Below are 24,735 nucleotides of genomic sequence, written 5' to 3'. Positions count from 1 at the left end.
CACACACACCTGCCTGCTTCTCTGCCTACTTGTGATCTCTGTCTGTCAAATAAATAAATAAAATCTTAAAAGAATAAGAAAAAAGACAATACCCCAAAACTAAAGTTTTAAAAATTTTATTTATTTTACTGAAGAATGTCGTGGACTAAAGTGATAAATAAATGTGAAGAGGTATTTTCAGTGTCTAAAATAAAAAAATTAATTAGTTTTTAGAAGATAAAAGAACTGTTGAAAATCAAGGAAAAGAACAATTATAAAAAAATAAAAATTATACATGGTATGATTAGGAAATTTGTAATAGTAAAATCTAAAAGTGCTGACAAGGTGAATATTTAAACCACTGCTGTAGTGTGATAAATAATGGGCCCTCAAAAGATATTTCTATGTCCCAACACCTGGAACCTGTGAATATGATTATTGGGGGGGGAGTTCTTAGCAAATGTACTTTTTTAAAAATTTTTTAAAAATATTTATTTGTATTGAGTGAAATAAGTCAAGCAGAGAGAGTCCATTATCATATAGCTTCACTTATTTGTGGAGCATAACAAAAAGCATGGAGGACATAGAGAGTTAGAGAGAAGGGGGTTGGGGTAAATTGGAAGGGGAGGTGAATCATGAGAGACTATGGACTCTGAAAAACAATCTGAGGGGTTTGAAGTGGCGGGGGGGTGGGAGGTCGGGGGTACCAGGTGGTGGGTATTATAGAGGGCACGGATTGCATGGAGCACTGGGTGTGGTGAAAAAATAATGATACTGTTATGCTGAAAATAAATAAATGAAAAAAATATTTATTTATTTGACAGAGAGAAGGAGCACAAGCAGGGGGAGCAGGAGGAGGAGAAGCAGGGAGTCCAATGAGAGGCTCTCAATCCCAGAACCCTGGGATTATGACCTGAGCCCAAGGAAGATGCTTAACCAACTGAGTCCCTCAGTGCCCCTGCAAATGTAATTAAATTAAGGATCTAGAGAGGAGATTATCTTGGATTTTCTGGATGGCTTTTAAATTCAATGAGAGCATCTTGGGAATAGAAGACACACCGAAGGAGAAGTCCATGTCAGGAGGCAGAGATTGGAGCTATGCAGCCATGAAGTGAGGAATGCTCACTAGAATCTGAAGAGTCAAGGAGAGCTGTCTACTAGAGAATTCAGAGAGAGTGTGGCTTTTCCAGTACCTTGACTTTGCACTGTTAGCCTCTAAGAACTGTGAGAAAACGAATTTCTTCAGAAGTATGTTGTTTTAAGCCTCCCAGTTTGTGTTTGTTATAAAAGCCTTAGGAAATGAATATAATTGGTAGCCAGAAAAAATAAAATTGGGGGGCGCCTGGGTGACTCAGAGGGTTAAAGTCTCTGCTTTCAGCTCAGGTCATGATCCCAGGGTCCTGCGATTGAGCCTGCATCAGGCTCTGTGCTCAGCAGGGAGCCTGCTTCCCTTCCTCTCTCTCTGCCTGCCTCTGCCTACTTGTGATCTCTCTCTGTCAAATAAATAAAATCTTAAAAAAAATAATAAAATGTAGAACAAATAATTACACATATTTAACTGAAAAAAAATAGATAATAGATCCAAGTGTTGGTTCCTATATGAAGATGCAGGAATGCTCTCTCATACCTAATGGGAACGTTAACTAGTGTGACAATTTGGAGAGCAATCTGTGTAGTTGATGTCCCAGATATTCTACTTTGGGCTGAATATCCTAGGGGATTTTTACAAATATCCCAAATAGACATGTGAAAGGGTGATTTTTATAACATTGTTCATGGTGATGCAGAGGGTGCAGAGTTGGAGGCAACTTAAATATGCATTATTGGGAAAATACAAAGAATGTTGTGGATGAAAATACATTTATGTAGCTCTATACATATTTACACATATATGTGCATGAATATTTAGGCAACGTAATGTGCAATAATGTATTCACATAAAAATATAATAAACACGTTAAAGTAGTTTTCTATATGTTAGACAAATGTGAATGGATTGTGGGAATAACAGGAAATTAATGAATCAGTGTATAACTGAAAAAGGCCTTGAATACATCAAGAAAATAATGTACAATGAACAATTGAACATTTTTAATAACCCTCTATACCTCAGGTCTTCCCAGAATATTGTAACTAAGTATATAAAATTCAATACACATTTGTATAGACAAAGTATTAATGTATACAGTTTATGGTTACAAATATCAAGTAAATATTTTCTTGGCTTACAAAAGCTTTAATCCAGTGGAGGACACACACAAACATATAGGAACATATTATGGATTGAATGAGTGATAGAAGTGTAAGCAAGTTGATTATGCAAGAAAGGAATAGAGAGATTAATTCTCAACTAGTGATTTGGAAGGTTTATGGAAGAGATATAATCTGAGATGGGCCTTTGAGACAAGACAGCCTTCACAGAGAAGATGAGAAGGAGCAAAATGCTTGATATAGTTAAGTGTGTCCTGGGTTGAGGAGTGTATCTACCAGCTGGATTGAAGAAGGGATTAGAGCAAATTAAACATGGAGTAGAAGGCGAACTACAGGGGTACTTACCATTGACTTCTTATTTGGGAGGCTGGTGTATGTTGGTCAAGAGTACCACGTTTCTGAAATTATCCATCACAAAGACTTGATTGAGAACTACTTATTCAAGGAGGTCAAAGAGAAAAATGTAAACAAAAAAGCCTAAAACAGTAATGCGGTACTACGAATTAAATTCAAAATGGCAAACAATGTCAAAGAGAAAAAGTAAAAAGTCAAGGCCTAGATAGGGATGCAATACTAGATTTGGTCTAAGCTTGGATTTTTTTAGGACTGAGAATACCAATACTAAGGATAAAGAAAGAGGCTTAAGTAGAAACAACACTGTGACAATGAGAAGTGAGTGCCTTTGGTAGAGAAAATCAGAGGCTGGGGGTCATTTGTCCAGAGTCTACTACTGTTTGAACATCACTAATCAAGTTGTGACCATAAAAATCACAAATTGTCAGTCTTTGGAGATAAACCTGGATGGAGAATTCCCCACTGGGCAAAATACCAACTGTAAGTTTATAAAATGGATTTCATATAAATCAACAATTTTATATCCCAGAAAATAATATTGAAATTTCAATATCATATCACTAATACGATCTGGGAGAGATTGAAATATTTAGGCAAGAAAGAATATTTTAATGTAATTCAACTGAGAAAACTAATAAAGCCTCAGATGGTTTGATACACTTAAATTATTTTTTATTAGTCTCACTGAAGGACAGTTTAATTTGAAAAGATCAGATGTGTGGAATACAATATGGCATTCTGTGTGTTTAATACAAGAATGAATCCTATGAAAAGAAAATTTATCTTTTGTTTGTTTTAATCCCTAAGAAGTTTGATTTTTTGAAACCAGCTCCTCCTTTCAGTAAAATTTTAAAAATTGAAAATTTTCCAAAGAGAAAACTTATTTGCAAACAGAATGCAAAAATTAAAAAAAAAATCAGTGAGGTTTATCTGCCCATTTTTTAATTGGATTATTTGTTGTTTTGGTATTGAGTTGTAGTTCTTTATATATTTGGCATACCAACCCTTTATTGGATATGTCATTTGCAAATATCTTTTCCCATTAAGTAGATTGTCTTTTAGTTTTATTGGTGGTTTCCTTTGGGGTGCAGAAGCTTTTTATTTTGATGAAGTCCCAGTAGCTTATTTTTGTTTTTGTTTCCCTTGCATCAGGAGACTTATATAGAAAAATGTTATGGTCAATGTCAGAGAAATTACTACCTGTGCTCTCTTCCAGGATTTTAGTGGTTTTCTGTCTTGCATTGAGTCTTTAATCCATTTGGAGTTTATTTCTATGTATGGTATAAGAAAATGGTCCAGTTTCATTCTTCTACATGTTGTTCTCTAGTTTTCCCAGCACCAGTTGAAGAGACTTTTTTTCATTTTGCATACTGTTGCCTCCTTTGTCAAAAAATTAATTGATCATGTAATTGTGAATTTTCTCTGGGCTTTCTATTCTGTTGTATTGATCTATGTGTCTGTTTTTGTAACAGTACCATACTGCTTTGATTACTACAACTTTGAAATATAACATGAAATCTCGGATTGTGATACCTCCTGTTTCATTCTTCTTTTTCAAGATTGCTTTGGCTGTTTAGGATCTTTTGTAGTTCCATACAAGTTGTAGGATAATTCATTCTTGTTCTGTGAGATATGCTATTGGTATTTTGATAGGGATTTCACTAAATCTGTAGACTGCATTGTGTAGTATGGACCTTGTAACAGTATATTTTTCTTCCTGTTCATGAGCATGAAGTATCTTTCCATTTGTTTGTGTCATCTTCCATTTTTTTTGATCAGTGTTTTATAGTTTTTAGAATGTAAGTCTTTCATCACCTTAGTTAAGTTTATTCCTAAAAAATAATTATTATTTGTGGTGCAATTATAATGGGATTGTTTTCTTATTTTCTCTTTCTGCTACTTCGTTAGCATTAGTTTATAGAAATGCAGTAGATTCTATATATTGGTTTTGTATCCTGTGGCCTTATTGAATTCATTTATTAGTTCTAGTAGCTTTTTGATAAAGCCTTTGGGTTTGCTATATAAAGTGTTGTGTCAGCTACACACAGTGAAAGTTTTACTTCTTTCTTACCAATCTGAATGCCATTTATTTCTTTTTCTTGTCTAATTGCTGTGGCTAGGACTTCCAGTACTGTGTTGAATAAAAGTGGTGGCAGTGGTTTTCACTTTTTTGTTGAATCTTAGGGGAATAGCTCCCCTTTTTAAACCATTAGTATGATGTTCCCTGTATATTTTTCATATTTGGCCTTAATTATGTTGAGGTATATTCCCTCTAAACTGACTTCGTGAGGGTTTGTATGAATGGATGTTGTACTTTGTCAAATACTTTTTCTGCATTTATCGACATGATCATGTAGTTTATTGTCCTTTCTCTTGTTGGTGTGATGTGTTACATTGATTGGTTTGTGAATATTGTACCACCCTTTCATTCCAGGAAAAAAAATTCCACTTGATCATGGTTAATGGTTTTTTAAATATATTGTTGGATTCAGTTTGCTAATATTTTGTTGGGGATTTTTGCACCTTTGTTCATCAGAGATATTGGCCTGCAGTATCCCCCCCCCCCACTCTCTCTCTCTCTCTCTCTCTCTTTTTTTTTTTTTTGATAGTGTCTTTTTCTGGTTTGGTATCAGGGTAATGCTGACCTCATAGAATGTGGAAGCTTTCTTTCCTCTTTTATGTTTTGGAATAGAAAAGAATAGGTGTTACTGCTTCTTTAAATGTTTGGTAGAATTTTGCCTATAGAATCATTTGGTCCTGAACCTTTTTTGTTGGGAGTTTTTGTTAACTGGTTCAATTTCATCACCAGCAATTGGTCTGTTCAGAGTTTTTCTATTCATGATTCAGTTTTGGGATGTTATATGTTTCTGGGAATGTATCCATTTCTTCTACGTTATCCAGTTTGTTGACATATAATTTTTCATAATATTCTCTTGAAATAGTTTTTTTTTCTGTGTTGTTGGTTATGTCTTCCTTCATTTCTCATTTTGCTTATTTGAGTCCTCTCTCTCTTTTTAATGACTCTGGTTAAAAGCATATCAATTTTTGTGATCTTTTCAAAAAACCAGCTCCTGATTTCATTGGTCTTTTCTGTTGGACTTGTTTTGGCTTTTTTTTTTTTTTTTTTTTTAAATTTTCTCTTTAATTTATATTTTCTCTGATCTTTATTATTTCTTTCCTTATCCTGGGTTTAGGTTTTGTTTTTTCTTCTTCTCACTCCTTTACATGTGAATTTAGGTTGTTTATTTGAGATTTATCTTCTTAAGATATGCCTGTATTGCTATAAACTTCCCTCTTTGAAGATTTTGAACCATTGTGTGTTCTTTTCTTTTCTTTCTTTCTTTCTTTTTCTTTTTTTAATTTCCTCTTCAATTTATTGGTTGACCCATTCATTGTTTAGTAGCATGTGATTTAACCTCCAAGTGTTTGTCTTATTTCCAGATTTTTTCTTGTGGTTGATTTCTACTTTTATAGCATTGTGGTCAGCAGAGATGCATGGTATGACATCAATCTTTATGAATTTGTTGAGGCTTATCTGATAGGTCAATATGTGACCTATTCTACAGAATTTTCCATGTACTTGAAAAAAATGTGTATTTTGCTCTTTTATGATAGAATGTTCTGAATATGTCTATTAAATCCATCTGCTTCCTCTAGTTGACTATTTATTTCATCTAGTGTATTTTAATTTTCAATTTTTGAATGCTTCATCTCTGGTTGGTTCTTTTTTATGTTTTCTATGTTGAGGGTCTCATTGAGGCCCTCCACTCTTTTCTCAAGTCCAGTGAGTATCTTTTTGATGATTACTTTAAATTCTCTCAGGCATATTACTTATTTCCATTTCATTTAGGTCTCTTGCTGTCATTCTGTCATAGTCTCCCATTTGGGACATATTCCTCTCTGACTCCTCATTTTGTCTAGCTCTCTGTATTGTTTTTATGTGAGGAAAGCCAGCTATATTTTCTGCTCTTGAAAGTAGTGGCCTTATGAAGAAGAGGTCCTGTAGTGCCCTGAAGTACAATGTCCTCTATTCACCAGAACCCAGTTCTTCAGGAGTGTCTACTGTGTTGTTGTGTGCATGTTACTGCTGAGACTGAGCCACATTTGCCTTCAGTACAATCAACCTCAATGGCTCTCTTTGCCTGTTGTGAGCAGGGTTTGGTCTCTGTGTTGTAGGTAGGCCAGTCTGGGGCTGCCTTGGGCTGGAGTTGAGTCAGACTAGGCATTTGCCAGAGATACAGTATTATCATACTGCAGGGTGCTTTCCCTGTGCTGTCCCCTGAGAAACATTTATTGCTATATGGGCCCTGCAGTCAGACTTGATGTCTACCTCTAGTGCACTGTTTGGGACATAATTGGACTGGCTTGTGTGGTTATCTTCCCCTCTTCCTGCTGCAGGAGTCACTTTTGAGTGGTGATGGCCCATATTGGTGTTGATTTCTTACTGTCAGGCTTGTGGGACTGCTTTGGATGGCTCTGACCAGAGGTATATTGGAGGGACAGGTCTATGGAGAGCATAGTGACAGGGAGCACAATTTTAGCAAGATTCACACAGATCTGGTTTGGGAGGAGGTTGAATTTGCTTTTGAAAACTGCTTTAGGGTTAAGGGTAGGACCTCAGACAAGCACAGGGTGGGGCATACTGTTAGTAAGATAGGTGGAGAGTGTTGGTACTGTTCTTGTTCCTACAGGTGTGCTGGGGTGCAGAAAGGAAAATGACACCAGCCAGCTCATTTTTTCCTGGAGAAGTCTCCTAAACATCCATACTATTCCAGATCCAACTCTGAGATTAATAAATCAGTTTCCTTCTCATATACCCCAGGTGTGTTTCACAGCACTGCTTCTATGATGAGTATCAATAGGGCTGTTTGTTGTCCTGTATCTTTAAAGTTAGGGACTCAGTTTCTTATGAGCCTCCAGGCTCTCCCAGAGCTGCAGGTACTGATTTTTAAAGTCCTAGATGGTAAGCCCCACTGATTGTAAAAACTTGTGAAATCAGACACTTCTGGTTTCCCAGGCCAAACATTATGGAGATTCATCTTTCCCATGTGGGTTTAACATTCCTGGGGTATTTGGTGTGAGAGTATTTGGTGTCCCTCCTGTGGACAGTCCCTTGGGTCCAGTTAGTTCCCCACCACCATATCCCCACTCTTTCTACCCTCTTTGATGCAAACCCTACATTTTGCTGTGGAGAGTCTGTTCTGCCAATCTTGGACTTCTTTCTGGGTTATTTACACTGATGTGTGTTAACCAGTTCTATCTGTGGGATAAGGTGAGCTTAGGCTCTTCCTACTCCACCATCTTCCCAGGAAGTCTAGGGTTCTATTTGTGTAGAGCCATTTTGCTCTCTTTCGACATGGTAAATCTATGTTTTCTAAAGAGAATCTGCCTTTGCAACTTATATAACTTTTACTACAAATTATTAAACATATTAAGTGTTAACTATATAAATATTGGCTGATATAATCTGAATACAGTTATTTTCCAGATCTATCTTACATGAATTTAATAAAAATATCAATTAAGAGTGTTTAAAATGTTTTAATTATACATGTATAAATACCTCTAAGTAAATAAAATAATACTTATATTTATTTTGAGAGAGAGCAAGATGTGGGGAGGGGCAGAAGAAGAGAGAGAATCATAAGCAGGCTCCACAACCAGCACAGAGCCTGATGCAGGGCTTAGTCTCACAACCCTGAAAACATGACCTGAGTTGAAACCAAGAGTTGGACACTTAACTGAGCCACCTAGGTGTCCCTAAGTAAATAAATATTTAAAGAATTGAAGTAAATGTGTACACATAAACACTTACAGCTAAATTTACACATATATGTATATATAACATAAATAAAATTTATTTCTATATGATATATATATATGTTTGTATGTGTGTATATCAATATGTATCTAGATGTAGATTTGTAGATATATTTGTAATGAGAAACAGTGCCTATAATTCTCTAGGCATATGTTTTCTGTTAAATTATATTTGTAGTGAAATAGTCATTTCTGTAAGTAGCTGAATTATAGACATTCTCTACCCATTTTCCAAGATTAAATAATTGTTATATAGCATTTAACACTTTTCTCATGAGCAAATATTATATAGCTCATGAGAAAGGTATTTCATAATATATTTATTTGTAATATAAAATAAATAATATTTCTTTTAATATAATACTCCAGTTGCCTGTATAATAATGGGAAATAAGCTTTGCAGTACAAATGAGATCCATGTATTTTCCATATTTTATTCCATATTTTTATTCATATTTATGCTTACTGCATTAAAAATTTATTTCTGAACAAAAAAACATTTGTCTGACTGGTTGTCACTAACCACTATATAATAGACTCATAAGTAGAGATTCCTCCTTGATTCAGGGAATACAGATCTCTTTTGCTGGTCTCTTCTACTTTTAAAATACACTTGTCTATGTTGTACACCCAAGAGAACATGTTTACCTGTGTGTTTGTATTGGTTGTTTATTGAACTGTGCTCCAGTCTTTCTTATATAATATTTGCTTTAAAATTTTAAATATTTTATTTTCTTGGGTATTTTGATATAACTTATTAAAAATGACTGCCATGTGTTAATATACTGCAAATAGTTTATAGTATATAAGGTTATAAATTTTAAAATCAAAATTATATGATTATGATTGATGGTTATGATATTATATGAAATAATGTGATTATGGTTAAAAATCATAAAATTATATGATTGATGACTAACATGTAATAACTGGATAATAAAATCTAAGAGTTGGAAAGAAATTCACTCATCTCTTATTTTATTGGCCTTTAAATCCTCCTCTGAGTATTTTTTCACCCTGTTTACCAAGGCTATTACTAAGAGGAACAACATCATCCTCCAAGGCAGTTTGTTCTTTCATTTCATTAAAAGATTTACCTTATTCTGACCCAAAATTTATATCTGAGATGATTCCAGACAACAGTAGTTATATGCAATTCTTGTTTTCCTTCTTTCACTTGTTAATCTTGCAATTATCTTCAGAGAGTTACAAATGGAGCCTAGAATCTAGAACACATGACAACATACCCTCTGAAAAATCATTCTGCTCATTCTTTTCTCTAAGTATCTCCCTTTTCCTATGGGATTGCTAATATGTGTTATCCAGAAATGGATCAAAACTCCAGGATTAGCTCTATCAGTACAAATTAGAGCTATATATTCACTTAAAGATTTTATTTATTTATTTATTTTGACAGAGCAAGTGAGCACAAACAGGGGGAACAGCAGGGAGAGGGAGGAGCAGACAGAGAGAGAAGCAGGCTCCCTGCCAAGCAAAAATCCTGATCTAGGACTCAACCCCAGGACACTGGGATCATGACCTGAGCAGAAGGCAGAAGTTTATCCCAAATTAGAGTAATTTAAAAAAAATAATAATTTTACTCATATATTGACAAAAACAGTAAAGATGCTCTCAAGTGATCCAAATAAGCAGGAATATATTTCAAGACAGCAGGTCACCTGATACCCAAATACCAGTAAGGAGATAAAATGAATATTGGATACCCGAGCTGGAAGTACAGGTGGTGGGATCGCACATGAATTTTTTACTTCATGGATTTTTTTTCTTTTGTTCTGTTTTTGTATTTTTATTCTTATTCCACTTCAGATCATCAGCTCTTTCCAGTCTTTTCTTCTAGTTAATCTTTTGTCTCATCACTTTACATGTGTTTCTAAATGGCACTTCCACATTTGAGTCTACATGACCTTACTGCTTTAGCTTCTTCTAGATAAATCAGTTGGTTTTCTAGGATCTCAATTCCAGACTCCCAGGAGGGGCAACTTGATTTGATCCTAAATCTGTCTGATAAGCTTCAGTGTACTGGAGTGAAGGAAGGCAGAGGCAGAAGGGATATAGTTCAGGCAATTTTTAGCTATTGGTATGAGATGAGCCGGTAATGGAACATTTCATACAGAAAGACTGTCATTCTCAATTTAGACATCATATTACTTTATCATAATTGTATTCATGCAATTGAATATTAGTAATTTTGGCATACAAAAGAATCTATTAAATTACATTGAAATGTATATAATGTAATCAACCATAAATTTTCTTCAAATAACTTTGCCTATTAATCACTAAAAAAAATGTTCAAAATATATATGTACCTTATGAAACAGGGAACTAATTGGAAGAAATATTAGATGAGATTGTTAAAACTGCAGAAAGACACATGCAAGAGATGAACAGCATTTCTTTGACAATTTGTTACTGCCTTTTCATAGGAGGGTTATGCATGTTTGTCTATGAACAAAACCCAGTTAATACACACACATTTTTACATATCCTTTCATAGTCATCCCTCTTGGTCCATCATCTTATTCTTTTAACTTTATCTCATAGCTTTTATGCAGAAGGTTCCACCACTATCTCCAACATCATCGCTTCCAGTCTGTCTTTTCAACTCTGCTCAGAGGCCACCTGAAATGTAATATTATAATTAAGCATTTATAGTTCACTATTCTTTACATGATTGGTATTTTCAATCTTTTGTGCCAAATGTATCTCATTTCTTTTTTCGTCCAATGTTAATAAAATTAATTCATGATTTTATTTGTTTATATATGGGTGTATATATTATATCCTATAAATAAATAAATAATAGCTCACAGGGAATATATATGTCTGTTTGTGTGTATATTTCATAGAATTTGTGTTATTTTTCTATTGCTGCTGTAACAAGTCACCACAAATTTGGCAGCTTATAAAATAACAAACTAGTTATCTTACTGTACTACAGATCAGAAGATGGAATGGGGATCATCAGGTTAAAAGGAAGGTATATATTTGTGAACTTTTTGGAGATTGTCATTTCTACCAATATGTAGAAACTAAGGAGATATTATTCATTTAACCAATCACTTGAAACATTTTATTAGGAACTCTACTGGACACAAGTTGTAGAAATACAAGTTAAGTTCCCTTTAAATAGGAAAACTTTCATAGGCAAATGCAATTAAAATTGTTCAAAATTTAGTGAATTCTCTGTTTATTAGTGGTCTCCGTATACCTGGAAGTATACAATTCTGGGTAGCATAGTAGACATTCAATTTATATTTGTTTGGCTTGTCAGACTAAATTAAGCTAAGATTTATTGGATTTTTATTTAGGTGAGATAAGTAAGAGATATCTGTGTGTGTGTATGTGAATATATATATATATATATATATATGTATATATCATTATATATCATGTGTTTCTATATCTGTATCAGTCACTGAGATAAGTGTGTGTATATATGTGTGTATGTATACCAGTGCTTTGTAAGGCACTATGTTTATTATGATCATTTAATAGATGATGAAGTTCATGATTAGAAACATTAAGTAACAAGGTAAAAATAAAAAAAAAAAAAAGAAACATTAAGTAACACCTCATAACTGATAAACTCAGGACTCCAGGGATCAAACTTGAACCATAATGTTTGTGTAAGTTCCAGTCTTTGATAGTAAATTAAAGTTAGGAATCCATACAATTAAAGATTTGTCTAATATAGTTTGTAACATAACTTGAAAACAGATTAAAGATTGTTACATATTTTTAAAACTTTCTAAATTATATTTAAGATACATTTTCAATTTCTTACTTACATATGCAATCTAATAAAAATTCTTAGAAGTAAAAATTATTGAATCATGCATGTCAGAAGGAAGTTTAGTGTGTTTTCACATTGTGGTATTAAAATCTCTTTGAACTTTACTTGCAAAGAGTTCTCAAATGCCATTAGTAGCATTTAAAAAATGTGAGTCTTTAGAAATTACTCATTACATGTTAATTTTGCATTTAGTTTTATAATACTATTTTAATTTTTTTTTTAAGATTTTATCTATTCACTTGACAGAGAGAGAGAGATCACAAGTAGATGGAGAGACAGGCAGAGAGAGAGAGAGGAGGAAGCAGGCTCCCTGCTGAGCAGAGAGCCTGATGTGGGGCTTGATCCCAAGACTTTGGGAGAGGCTTTAACCCACTAAGCCACCCAGGCGCCCCAATACTGTTTGATCTTAAATCAGTGTTCAAACTTTGTGTCAAATAAGCATATCTTAACCTTGAAATGTTAGGTGTATTCAATTTTTTCTTGATAAAATTTTTCAGGTGATTTCATTGGAAGGATAATTTTAATTTTCTCAAGGATAAGAGTTATATTCTGCCCATATTTACAATACTTGTTAATTAGAATTGAAATAACTTGTTAATTAGAATTGTTATTATTATATATATATATACTATACATAGTATATATATAAAATTATAAAATTTTGTTAATATTATTTTATTTCACATATTGAGACTAATGACTTTTGAGTAATTCCACATAGACTTAAAGCATTTTTATTCTTATACCTCATATACTGACTTTCATGAAGCTACTTTATATTATATGAGATTGGTTTGTAAATTAATTTCTTTACAGTAGCAGTGGGAATTATTAAAATAAGCACAAAATTAAAATGAGCACTATTAACAGGCCAATATATGATTTGATGATATCTCTTTCTAGAAACTATGCATTCTCCATACAGAGCATGGTTTCATAAACAAGAAGAGAGTGGTCTATATGTAAGTGATCTTCACATTACATTCGTAAGTACCTCTAATCACCACAATTTTGGGGTTCACTTTAATCTCAGTTAATCATAATCAGTTACTGAAAATCCAAATAAGGATCTGCATTTGGTAATAATGTGAGTGGCCTATCTATGGATCTTTAATTATTTAATTTGTTGCATAATTTGTTTAGAAAATTCTTAGAGCGGTCTTACATTTATCATTTTCTAAATTGTTTTCTTACCTTTAAGACGTTATAAACTACAGTGACTCAGAACATTAAAACAGAAAATATACTATTCAACAAGTCACAATTATGAATGACTGAAAGAAAAAACAATTTGCCAATGTCATAGAGAGCTGAAAGAAACTTGAGTTATATAGTGCTTTATTTCCTAGATTCACATTCTCTTTGGAGACATGTTAAATCCAAAGATGTTTTAAAAATTATTCAGAAGGCAGCAAGCTTTTATTTGGAAGGCAGCTTAATACTATACTTAATGACTAAATAACAGACTATTTTGTCATCAGTATTTCAATTTCAAAGCCAGTGCCCCCCATTTATCTAAATCACTGAGCTCAATGTTAAGAAAAATTCTTCCTCAATGAGATGGATAATGACTTCAATTCAGGTATTTTTTGTTCATGCATAGCAACTCTTTCCAGCGAATGTCACCTTCATTTTAAAAAATTGAGTAATGAAACACGTTTTATGAAAATATTTTAAAATACCGTTCTGAGGACATCTAAATTACTCTCATTTTGAATTAGTGACCTAATGGAAAACAATGATAATCAATGTGGTGCAGCACACAATTACTGTGTTTCCAAGAGTGGTGACATTAGTTATAATCTTGTCTTCTAATATTATACATATGGCATTTCTTATTAAGTGCTTTTAATTCACATTAATTACATATTAAAAATCGGCATCCTTTTAAAAAGTTTCTTCCATTTTAAAACACACTAGAATTACCTAAGATACTATTTAAATTTATTTTTTAATTTTTTTTAAAGATTTTGTTTATTTCAGAGAGATAAAGAGCGAGAAAGTGAGTGAACACAAGATGGGGGAGGGGCAGAGAGAGAGGAAGAAGCAGACTTTGTTGAGCAGGGAGCCCAAAGTGGAGCTCTTTCCCAGGACTCTGAGATCATGAAGTGAGCAAAGGCAGAAGCTTAACTGACTGAGCCACCCAAGCGCCCCCCCATAAAATACTTTTAAAAATAGTTATGATCAGACAAAAAATAGTTATAATCAGGCTCTACCTCAGAATATGAAAATTAAAATCTTTAGGGAAGTTGAATTAGAGTGCATTAATTTTATCCATTTCTTAATAACTTTATAGATTTCAAGGGTACTTTTTTTGCATTTTTCCCACAGTATCATACACACTGAAATGAATTCTTTCATCATACATACAATGTGATTTTTTAATGAGAATGTTCATATATTTATAAAAGGATTTGACATCAAAAATACAATATCTCATTCAAATTTCTAGTTTTCAGATGAACAAGGTAACTTTACACAGTTGTGACCATGAGAACAAGTGTTTGAGACCAATAGTAAAAGTTTCATGAAATTACTAATTACTGACTGCTTCTAAAACTATTGAGGCAGCTAAACAGGTTTATCTGTGAGCAGGACTTTTTTATTAGTTATAAAATAAAGCCCTTTTGAATTCTTTATAAAATTTAAACCAAAAGACTTATTATCATCTGAATTCATGTAATCTTCAGTATTTGTCTTGGTCTTTTCAAGACCTTCCTTGGAAAACTTAATTATTTATAATTGATTTCAGCATTTGGTGAAAAAAATTCATATTCTTCCTTACACTTTAAGCCAAAATGAATTTAAGTTGATAAAATTTCCAATTAAAAAACAAATTTGTAGAAAAAATAAAATGCATATAAACTTCATGCGAGGAAGGACTTTCTCAGCATGATTACAAAAGGAACATAATCTATGGTTTTGCAGAAATGCCTATCTACATCATAGCTTACTTCACTGCTCATTTCAGTTAGGCAGAGACAGTGAAACATTTAGTCATACTGACTATTCATACAGATCGTGATTCTGCTATTTACCAGCTTGAGACTCTGGATATGTTGCTCCGTTTATCATCTCTAATGTAAGGATAATAAGTATTTACCTCCCAATGTAGTTCTAAGAGGAAAAAGTATATATTCCATGTCTGGCATACTTTAAGTACCTTACCAATGTTACTATTGTTACTAAACACACTAGGATTCATTGAACTTAATCCATAAGGATAAACCTCTGAATTCTATTCTCAGATATAAGATTCTAACTCTGAAGCCATCCTTTGACTAAAACCAAGATTTTGATCAGATCCAGTTTTTCTATATAAAATATTTCATATTCAGTTTACTTCTTTGACACTTTATGTCAAAGTATTTCATCCTTGGGCTTTTAAGGTATCAGTGAATACCAGTTAATAAAGAGTAAGATTATCCAGACGTTTTGCAGCAAATTAACGTTTTGTAGGTTACAACACATTGTCCTTTTTCTCTGTATTTAGATAAATAAGCAATGAGACAGAACAGAGTGTGAATCATGTGGCATTTATTTACACATGATAGGTTATTACTACCATGAGGCTGAAAGCCAAATGGTATCAAAATGAATGAAGTGTGAATTAGGCATAGTATGCCTGGGCTGACATGTCTAAGTGCATTATGAAATGGGCCTCATAAAATCAAATTAACATATGTAGAAATGCTTCAAAATAATAAGGTTAGTTAATGTCAGCAAAACCCATAACTAAGGATTGTGTGACTTGAACAGTGTTAATTAAAGTTCAGAATTCTTGTTGGAAACACAATTGGATTTTTTGTTGTTGTTCATTTTTGTTGGAGTTTATTGCTTATTTGGCTGTTATGTGAGATTTGTTAATATAGATATTAACATAACAACATGTCAAATAGTCAAATTTAACAGAGAACCCATAGTACTGATATATAATGGTGTTAGCCTTCATGGGTTTAATTTTCTATAAGCTCCATTTGAAATTCTAATACTAGCACACGCCTACCAAGTCAACATTATTCCATTGTGCACCAATTCTTCTCAGATATATAGCTCCATATGTACTATTGTACATTAGTATTACATGTACTATTATTATATATGTACTAATGCTGTATGTAAATTTATAAATTTTTCTATCTCTATTCACTTCCAGGATTTAGGGATACCTTCAGCTAGTCTATGTCCTCAATTAGTCTGAAGCTCATAATTATTTCTAAATTATATTATGAATAAATATATATACCAAGAAATTTAGACATCATTTTCTGTTATTGCTTTACAGTTACAAATTATCTAAATATTACTTATACCCAAGTGGATTAGGTCCATCCTTATTATTTCAAAAGCAACGATCACACACACAGGCACATGTACATACACACACACAAAGATTTTCATCTATTTTGTAATATATATGAGTCAGACCACTCACTGCTCAGCAGTTCTACAAGGAGTTCTCAAATATCCTTTACCCAGCCTCTTCTTAAATTAATATTATTGTACATAGAACATTCATCAAAACTAAGAATTTGCTCTTTAGGCAATATTGTTAACTAAAGTTTAGAAGTTATTTGGATTTCAGCAGTTGCTCCACTAATAACTTTTTTCTTTTCCTGAATTCAATATAGTATTCCACATTACATTTAATTCTGTCTTTGTAGTCTCCTCCAGTCTGTGATAGTTCTGCAGACTTGTCTTGTATTACTTCGGGACTTTGAAGATTATTGGTCAGTTATTTTCTCTACTGTAGAAGTTATTTGGATTTCAGCAATTGTTCTCTAGGGGAGATACCCAGAAAGGTTATTGGGTCACAGGTAGGTATATATTTAACTTTATTCGAAATGACCAGACTGTTTTCCAAAGTGACTGTACCATTTTACACTGTCTACAGCTTTATATGAGTCTCATTTGTTCTCCATCTCTCAGTACATGGTATTGTCAGGTTTTTTTTTCTTCATATTTTAGACATTCTAACAGGTGTGCAGTGGTATCCTATTGTGGGCTTAATTTTTTTTTAATCATTTTATTGAATATGCTTTCATAAACTTATTTGCTATCTGTGTATCTTTCTTTAATGAAGTGCCTGTCTAGATTTTTTGCCTATTTTTAAAAAATGTTTTGCTTATATATTGTTGAATTTGAAGAATTCCTTGTATTTTCTGTATAGAAATACTTTTTCACAAACAAGATGGGAAAATATTTTATACTAGTGGGTGACTTGCCTGAATTTTCATTCTTTTAACACTGTTTTTCACAGAGCAAAAGTTATTTTTCTAAAATTTTTCATGAAGTATTTAATTAATAAAAAAAATTCATGAAGTACAATAAATAGATTTTTTAATGGCTCAATGTATTTGGTGGAGACATTTTTTTCTTTTAGACTCTATGTGTACTATGTGAAACCAGTTTTGATGTTCATTTTGTATCTTCTAAGTATATTTTTTCTTGCCTTTTTATGTAACTTACAGTATTTGTTGTTGTTTTTGCAAGTTAAAAGCTAGACATCTCTATGGAACTGTAATACTGAGGTCTATGGTTTTGATCCCTGGAAATGGACATGCCTTTGGACTGGGCATGTGAATTAACCCATCTAGAAGGTGTGGTGGGTTTGATTTTGTTGTTGATATGATAACATTCATTTCTCTTCAGGTTTCAGAGTCCTGTAGAAAAAAGCTTGAATTTAAAGCAGTTGGCTTATCACAGCAATGTCTGCTCCTTCTTAGTTTTGGGTCTTTCCTTTGCTCCAAGCCTCAGAGAGGTTCCCTCTGCATGCTCTTGTTCCCCTCCTGTCTATCTCCCAGTAATGTTCTATTTGTTATTCAAAACTCCTTAGCTAGGTGTGGCAATGGTAGTGATGTGTGGAGTCTCAATTGTAGATTAAACCTGTCTTTGTCTTACACCTTATCTTGGTTTCAAGGTATGTGGCCCTCCCTACTCACCTGCACTGGTTGTAGGTCTCAGAATGTAGTTCTGACCATCCCTTTAATAACTTTTTATCCTCCCCTTGTTGTTCCCATCTTTCCAGCTATGATTAGTTTTAAATCAATGCATTAAAGGCAAGAATGCTTATTGCCTCTCATTCCCCACCCTTCATGGTAGAGACTAATTTAGGTCAAGTACTTTGTTGCTCCCACTGGCACAGTTGTTTTTTTTTTTTTAATCCATAAACTTTTCTTACTGCTTTTTCCATTTCTTTCCTGTGAGCACATAGCAAGCAGGGTTCATAGAGAAAGAGTCTGGTCTGTAGCACACTTGGCTTCCATCAGATGTCAACTTTTCTGGTAAAGTCTTCAGCCTTATCATGTGTTACCCTAATAAGCATATGCTTACTTTTCACTTGTCCCTGCAGGGACAGTATTTTTTGTCTCTAATAGGTTTGGAAAAAAATTGTGATTTTCAGGTTGGTGCACATCTGGACCAACATCTGGAAAGTTAGACATGCCAGTCTATTGCATCTCCTACTGGGCTGCATGAGAATGGGTTCGGTTTGTAATATTTTTGTCCAACAGAAAAGAGCCCTCATAGCTTGTGCTGTGAGGGCAGTGTGGGATATCTTTATCTGTTTCAGACTCAATGTGTTTTTTGTTTTGTTTAAATGTGTATCAGTGGCTACAGGCACCCCTCCAGCTTCCTCTATTTCAGACCTGATCACAAGAAGGGTCAGGATTCTGCCACTGCAGCAGGAGGTAAGGTGCTTGGCTGCAGAAGGGTCCACTGGCCTTGGAGGAATGACACACTGCAAGGGGATGAATGGTATGTACAGTCTTTCCTCTTTCTGTAAGTACACCGTGTACCTCTTGAGCCTAATGTGCTGCCTATTCTCAGCCACCTTATATCAAGACCTGGTTTCTTCCCTGGGTAGCACTTATCTGCCTTTGTATCGTGGCCACGTTCATGTGGTAATCTATTCTGTGGCATAACTCGACTGCCCAATGAAGAGTGAAACATCTTTTGCATTGCAAGCTGGAAGCAGCACTTCTTCCAGCTTTTTATATCTTGGGTGTAGAATTTTGAATTCCTAGCATGGTACTAATGGTGTCCATTTTAGTTTTCTTTATTATGAAATTGTAATTATTTCTTAAAGTTGTTTACTTAGTACTAATTAATATAGAATTCAGCTTATGGTCTGAAAGGGCACTGAATTTGTACAGGGCTTTTACTTTGTAAGAGAATTGTCATTTTTTATGTTTTTTTCAAAATTAACAAAATTTAAATGCAATACTCTAGAAGCAGTGGCCTGCTCTTTATATTGCATTTAAGCCAAATGCAATACTCTAGAAGCAGTGGCCTGCTTTTTTTATTGCATTTGAGCCAAATGCAATACTCTAGAAGCAGTGGCCACGGGCCTGTGGCGGGCTTCTCACGCCAGGAGAATGGCGCCAGTGTGATCCTCCGAGACACTGCGAGAGCCAGGGAGAACATCCAGAAATCCCTGGCCGGAAGCTCAGGCCCTGGGGCATCCAGCGGACCCAGCGGGCATCACAGCGAGCTTGCTGTCCGCACTGCCAGCCTAGAAGTGGAGAATCAGAGCCTGCGAGGAGTGGTGCAGGACCTGCAGCAGGCCATCTGCCAGCTAGAGGCCCGGTGTCGGAGGCAGGCCCCTGGCCAGGGGGGCCTCCGCCATTAAAAGATGGCGCCTGGCTAGTTGCCAGGTTAGGATTGCCTCGTGAGACTAAGCGGAACGCCCAAAGAGGAAGTAAACAGCATTGGTTGCTAGCGAAGTTGTTCGTTTAGGTGCACAGCCTGATTTGCTCCCTCCTGTACCCTGCTCGCTGATTGGTCATGTAAGCATATATAAGTGTGTAGACTTGTGGAAATAAGGAGAGAGATGCATCCGAACCAGGGCGACTTGTCCTTGCGGGGCGAGGGCGATAAATGGTGCTGAGACCCGGGAACTAAATAAAGGAATCTTGCAAGGTAATCCGCAGGAAAGCGGGGAGTAAAGGTCCGCAGGTAAGCGGGGACATTAGCCACGTTCAAAAATTAGAATTCCGCGGTAAAGCGGGGAGTAAAAATAGAAAAACCTTGCAAGGGAGAAGTCCGCAGGTTAGCGGGGTAAAACCACGACAAAGGTGGTGGGAAACTTGTACAAGACCGCAACAAGAAGCAGGGCGGCCATAGAGCTGGGATTTTCTTATCGAAACTACAGGTAAGCGGGGAAGGGACCACGATCAAAGAGGTGGGAAATTTGTACAAGTCCGCAATAAGAAGCGGGGCGGCCTTAGAGCCGGAATTTAGCGGTGAGTCTTTAACGTCCGCGTCTGTTGTCTGTGTGTTCATAATGGGATCTGAAGTATCTAAAGTGCAGTTGGAAGGGTCTTTAGAAGACCTGCTGAAAGCCAATGGAACTCCACTAAAAGCAAAAACTGCTCGGGCCTTTTTGAATACAGTGGAAAAGGCGGCTCCATGGTTCCTAGATGAAGGCTTGCTAAACATACTTCAATGGGACCACTTAGGGGAGGATTTGAAGAAACAGGATGTTTTAACTCTTCGCCTCAAATTTAACATAACAAAAGCACAGGCACAGGACATAGTAGCCTCCTGCAGAAATTGCGTGATCTTACTACCTGCACCGTCCTTGGGGGTTAATCCTAAGGGTTTGTTACCTAATCATATATGGCAAATGGATGTCACACATGTTTCAGAATTTGGAAAGTTAGGATATGTTCATGTCTCTGTAGATACCTGCTCTGGAATAATTTTCGCCTCAGTGCATACGGGGGGGAAAAAATCCAGAGATGTTATCGCCCATTGCCTACAGGCTTTTGCCGCATGGGGAAAGCCACGCCAATTAAAGACAGATAATGGTCCAGCCTACACCTCACAACCCTTTAAAGCCTTCCTCAACAACTTGACATTCACTTGATACATGGAATACCCTATAACCCACAAGGACAGGGTGTTGTGGAGCATGCGCATCTTACAATAAAAAATCTGCTTTATAAACAAAAAGGGGGAATAGGAGACACCTTCAGGTCCCCTAAAGATAAGCTCAACACCATTCTCTTTATTTTGAATTTTTTAACGTTGGACAAAACGGGTAAATCAGCTGCAGACAGACATGCAAGTGATGCTGCTGTTTCCCCTAAGCCTTTAGTACTTTGGAAGGACATCCTCACAGGAAAGTGGAATGGACCAGATCCAGTGTTAGTATGGAGTAGGGGGTCTGTATGTGTTTTTCCACAGGAAAAGGAGGCTCCAATTTGGATCCCAGAGCAGTGCAGCCTTGCCTCCGAACACCAGTCATGATGCTGAAGATGCGGATGATAACTCTGGGGATGCTACACCGCCTGTGGCAGACTCAAGCCAGAGAGCTGTGGGCAGTGGTTAAAGCATGGCCATATCCTTTACCAGTGACTAACTCTTCTCTCATATTCCATCCTCTCCCTTTGATGCATGGCAGGTCTGTAACTTGCTAGGAGCATGTACTGATATCTCAGCAGTGTCCATGTTAAATGGTGGCAAATTCCTCAACTGTTCTTATAAACAAAATGACTCTAGTACCTTTGAGACAACAGTTAATGTGTCTTGTCCCAATAATATTACTTATCAGCCCACTCCATATGCGTCTGGCCACCATTCCTTTTCCTCATAACAAATGCTAGCGAGCTGAATGATATGTTGAATTGCACTAAGAATTGCTGTCTTTTCCAGTGCTGGAATGTTACGGCCTTCAAGCTGGCTGTGATTATGCGTATCCCTACCCATGTTCCTATCCTAGTTTCCATTCCAGAGGACAAGTTACCGGTGGTGCTATCCAGAAAGAAGAGAGATTTTGTTATCACAGCCGCTGTTGTGACAGCATTGGCTATATCTACAGCAGCTGCCACGGCAGCAGCAGTCTCGCTTGCTACAACTATACCCACTGCGGAAGCTGTGAACACCCTTGCAGAAGGAATGGCGGCTGCCCTTTAAACACAGACTCAGATCAATGCACATCTGCAAGCAGGAATCCTGATAGTCAACCAGAGAGTGGATTTGGTTCAAGAACAAGTGGACTTATGGGGGGCCCTATTGGGACTGGGATGTATAGTACCCTTCCCGGCAATTTGTGTAACTCCCATAGCCTATAATAATATGAGTGACTTACAGAATGTCTCCCGACAGCTCTCCCAATACTTGCGGGGGAATTAGTCCGCAGAATTCCAAAACTATACTCAGCACCTGCTACTCGGGATAACAAGGATAAATAACACCAGAGTTGAGCTTGCAACCCTCCCAGAGATAATTAAAACATTGCAAGATGTGTTAACCTTTACGAAACAATGGGCTAGCATAATTAGTCTGATGATAATCCTCGTAGTGGGCTTGATTCTGCTAGTAAGGAAACTGCAAATTTGGAAGCGACAGCAACCTAGGCAACAGCAAGCCATGGTGCAGGCCTTGTTAGCAATCGAGGCTGGAACATCCCCCCAAGTGTGGCTAAGTATGCTGGATCGGTAGTCAATGACGGGTAAGATTAGTGGGGGAAATATACCAACCTAAGACAGGACGCAGATCATTGATATCTGCCGTCTGATGATGGGTAAGGATATTCCCTGCCACTGAAAACCTAAGACAGGCACGATCCCTGCCATAAAAGAAAAAAGGGGGAGATGTCGGAGGCAGGCCCCTGGCCAGGGCGGCCTCCGCCATTAAAAGATGGCGCCTGGCTAGTTGCCAGGTTAGGATTGCCTCGTGAGACTAAGCGGAACGCCCAAAGAGGAAGTAAACAGCATTGGTTGCTAGCAAAGTTGTTCGTTTAGGTGCACAGCCTGATTCGCTCCCTCCTGTACCCTGCTTGCTGATTGGTCATGTAAGCGTATATAAGTGTGTAGACTTGTGGAAATAAGGAGATGCATCCGAACCAGGGCGTCTTGTTGTCCTTGCGGGGCGAGGGCGATAGCACGGTTGAGCGTGCTGGAGAAGAGCTCCCCCACACACGGGCCATAGCCCCACAGACCCAGCACGTGTCTCCCATGTGCCAAGTGGAGCCCCCGGCAGGAAGGCAGCTACTGCCGTGGAGGACGATGAGGACGTCGCCACTGACCTGTTTGGCAGCGATGAGGAAGAAGACAAGAAGGCCACACGGCTGCAAGAGGAAAGGCTGCGGCAGTACGCCGAGAAGAAGGCCAAGAAGCCCGCCCTGGTGGCCAAGTCCTCCGTCCTCCTGGATGTCAAGCTTTGGGACGATGAGACAGACATGGCCCAACTGGAGGCCTGTGTGTGCTCCATCCGGTTAGAAGGGATGATCGGGCGGGGCTCCAAGTTGGTGCCCGTGGGCTATGACATCCATAAGCTGCAGATCCAGTGTGTGGTAGAGGACGACAAGGTGGGGACCGACCTGCTGGAGGAGATCACCAAGTTCAAGGAGCATGTGCAGAGCATCGGCATAGCTGCTTTCAACAAGATCTGAGCGCTGGCTCAAGGCCTGGGTGTGTGACGCCCCACAGCCGTTAAAGACTGAGAGTGCACTGTCAAACAAAAACAAAAACAAAACAAACAAACAAAAAACAAAACAAACAAACAAACAAACAAAACTGCTCAGCAGGGAGCCTGCTTCCTCCTTTCTCACTACTTGTGATGTTTCCGTCAAATAAATAAATAAAATCTTTTTTTTTTTTAAAGGCATTTTTGGCTCAATTGCATAAATCAGTTTAATTATATGGAAGTGTTTTATTAACATAGTAATGATCATGCATTTCCCAATTCCACTAAATTAAACTGACAGATGTGATTCAGTTTGCAGTCACCCCTTACTTACATTCCTCATGTTGTTCTCTGGATACAGTAAAGCTTAAGAAAAGCTATCTTCGACTTTGCCTTTGACCTCTCTTCCAGAGCTTTATTTTTTTCTTGAGTGTGTGGGACATTTCTTAGCACATAGTAGGCTTCCTAAGAGGTTGAATTAATGGCACTGTTACACACAGACACATTTACCTAAATACAATGTTACAGGTCTAAAAAATGCTGGTTGAGCTAGCTGGAGTCTGACAGAAATGTTTTGAGATTTACATTGAGTGAGGTTCTCCAGGAGACAGAACAGAACATTCACTCAATGTTGACTTAATAAAATAAAAGAGTATAGAAAAAGAAAAAAAAAGGCCATAATCAAGGAAGATACTAAAGTATGCAGGGGAAAATGGCACTCGGAACTGGATGAGAGAGATACAGAACCAGGTTGTAAAGAGGAAAAGGAGTCATAATTAGGAACCTGGGGAAAATGAGATCTGGAAATAATAGGTATTATGAAGAAAGATTTAGAGTCATCCACACCCATGTTTGCTTTGTTCTATTCTCATTTGGTGTCACTACATGTGACAAATTCAAGACTAATAGTTTATAAATAAACAGCACCAAAAGAGACATACATGCTCTCAAAATAGCCAATCTTTCAATCTACTATGTAACTTCAAGTAAGAATTAAAGTCAGATGAATTAAGATTGAACTCGAAGTAATTATTTGATTATAAATTTTTATATTTTTTTTCTGAATTCAGAATATAAGTTGCTATGCATTCACATCTTTGTCTAATTTTACTAATGGTTTTAAAATATCTTTGGGGTTTTGG

The 24,735-nt window shown here is 36.3% G+C and overlaps 1 pseudogene; it reads left to right on the top strand.

Moving 5' to 3' along the window:
* Positions 1-19,499: 19,499 nt before the first annotated feature.
* Positions 19,500-23,579, top strand: LOC101690718 (annotated as a pseudogene).
* Positions 23,580-24,735: the final 1,156 nt, after the last annotated feature.

This window comes from Mustela putorius, unplaced genomic scaffold (assembly GCF_011764305.1).
Source record: "Mustela putorius furo isolate JIRA1106 unplaced genomic scaffold, ASM1176430v1.1 tig00003834_pilon_pilon_pilon, whole genome shotgun sequence".
Taxonomy (NCBI): Eukaryota; Metazoa; Chordata; class Mammalia; order Carnivora; family Mustelidae; genus Mustela; species Mustela putorius.
The sequence above is the reverse complement of the archived record's forward strand: the minus strand, read 5'-3'. Positions and strand labels throughout refer to the sequence as shown.